Source organism: Haliaeetus leucocephalus, unplaced genomic scaffold (assembly GCF_000737465.1).
Source record: "Haliaeetus leucocephalus isolate CR32 unplaced genomic scaffold, Haliaeetus_leucocephalus-4.0 Scaffold439, whole genome shotgun sequence".
NCBI lineage: Eukaryota > Metazoa > Chordata > Aves > Accipitriformes > Accipitridae > Haliaeetus > Haliaeetus leucocephalus.
The window spans coordinates 6511086-6511815 of NW_010972875.1; the positions used below are offsets into that span (position 1 = coordinate 6511086).

The window sequence follows — 730 nt, forward strand, 5'->3', positions numbered from 1 at the left end:
ATTTATGGATCAAAGGCCTGGATTCTGGCGAGGACCTAACAGTAACAGTGGATAACCACCCCAGCATAAACTCCCAAACAATGCCATACATAAAGAGCTAATGTAGTCTTTGAACATATGAGGGGAGAGTATTTCATAAAGCAAGGAAGTGACCCCATCCTTGTCCCCATACATAAGAATGCTGTAGAGTCATGTCTGGCAGCCTCAACACCCCAGCAGTCCTTGCAGTGTACCTAACACAACCCAAACACCACCGTGTGGCATTCACTGCCCCCAAGCTTGGTACCTCCTCAGCACACCCCACGGGTCTGAGCACCCCAGTCTCATTTCCCTTCTTCCCTCCCTGAGCCTGGTAAATGCTACTTGTCTGTGGTGTCATCCCCTGCAGACTCCAGTCCTCCTCCAGCCCACTTGCTGGTGTCCTTCTCCCCGGCAACTTCAGGCTCCAAAATGAAGCTGTTGAGTAGATGGATCCTGGGAAGAGGAAAAAAATGGTGAAGGGGTGGCACCACAGGCACTGTCTCACAGTGGCATGGGGAAGGGGGTGGGCAGAGCATTCCCACAATGCCAGCAGATGAAGTTTGGAGACCCAAACTGCTTAATTCCTTACACCTAAAGGTGTAAGAGTCTTGTAGATGGCATTTCCACGTTACTTTTTATATGAATATATATATATATTTATACAACACGAAAGGCTCAAGTGATATCCAGGTCACAGTTCATGTACCTC

At 48.5% G+C, this 730-nt stretch overlaps 1 protein-coding gene across 1 annotated transcript in view; it reads right to left on the reverse strand.

The window, feature by feature from the left end:
* Positions 1-730, reverse strand: part of TEC (tec protein tyrosine kinase) — a 52337-nt gene that overhangs the window by 31962 nt on the left and 19645 nt on the right. The gene's annotated exons all lie outside the window — the stretch shown is intronic.